Source organism: Capra hircus, chromosome 16 (assembly GCF_001704415.2).
Source record: "Capra hircus breed San Clemente chromosome 16, ASM170441v1, whole genome shotgun sequence".
Taxonomy (NCBI): domain Eukaryota; kingdom Metazoa; phylum Chordata; class Mammalia; order Artiodactyla; family Bovidae; genus Capra; species Capra hircus.
Window position 1 is genome coordinate 74180486 of NC_030823.1, and position 1036 is coordinate 74181521.

Sequence of the window (1036 nt, forward strand, 5' to 3'; positions counted from 1 at the left end):
GAATTTATTACTTTTGTATTGTGATCGTCTGTGTGACTTATCAGCTTTGACTTCCATGTCCTTTGAGCATCACTTTGTAACTCTTCTCTGTGCCTTTTGAGGGGACCCTTATGTTATGTCCCGTCACAGGTATAACTGCAGTAAGACATCTTTTTGCTCAGGCAAAGGCTGGGTCTTCTGATCGTATCTCCTGCCTTTCTTCAGTGAGATCCTCTTCTTCTGGAAGCTGGTTTCACATGGTGGCTTAGATTTTTCCATCTTTGTATCTAGCACCATTTGAAATCAGTGTTTTAGGAGTAAGAATTGCAGCAGAGCCAAAGGCCACCTGCAGAGGAGCTGCTGCCCTGGGACCAGCTCCCCTCCCCCTGCCACGTGAGCTGGTTCAAGAAAAGAAGAGCTTGAGAAGCAGAGTTCACTCTTGAGTGTGTTGGGTTGTGGAAGGGGGACAGTGCAGGGGTGGGGTGGTGGTCAATAGAAACTCCGAGGCAGCCACCAGCAGGAACCTGTTGGTGGGGCCTTTCAGCATGTGATTGGGTAGCGCTGGGTTGGGTACTTGATTGCAGTCAGCAGCGGGAGGGCCGTGGACCGGAAGGCCTCTCTCATCACAGCAGCACTGTCCACCTGCTCCTGCACGCCATGGAACAATCAGCTGCAGTTGCTGAGTAGGTGAAATCAGACTTGCCACCTGCACCGTCAAGGTGTGGACCCCACTGAGCACCACCGGACCCATCTCTTACACAGGCTGACCGATTTCTCCTGGTGTTCAGAGTCTGTTTTTGTCTAGCACCATTTGAAATCGGTTATGATGTAGGGGGAAAAGCAGCAGCCTCGAGGTCTCGTGCCAAGTCTGGTCAGCAGCAGCCCGTGGCTTCCTGGAAGATGGATGGGCAGAGTGGGGGAGGGAGGTCACACCTTTCCCTACTGACTTAACTACATCTACAATGCTTTATGCACAGGTAATCATTTAGTGGATTTTTAGAAACAAATCACCCTGGTGTACCTAATGTCCTCAGTTTGCTAAAATGTGATAGTGCTA

The 1036-nt window shown here is 50.3% G+C and overlaps 1 non-coding gene across 1 annotated transcript; it reads left to right on the top strand.

The window, feature by feature from the left end:
• MIR29B (microRNA 29b) lies at positions 217 to 300 on the top strand. Its single transcript, NR_129687.1, has one exon. It is a non-coding gene; the product is annotated as a microRNA 29b (primary transcript).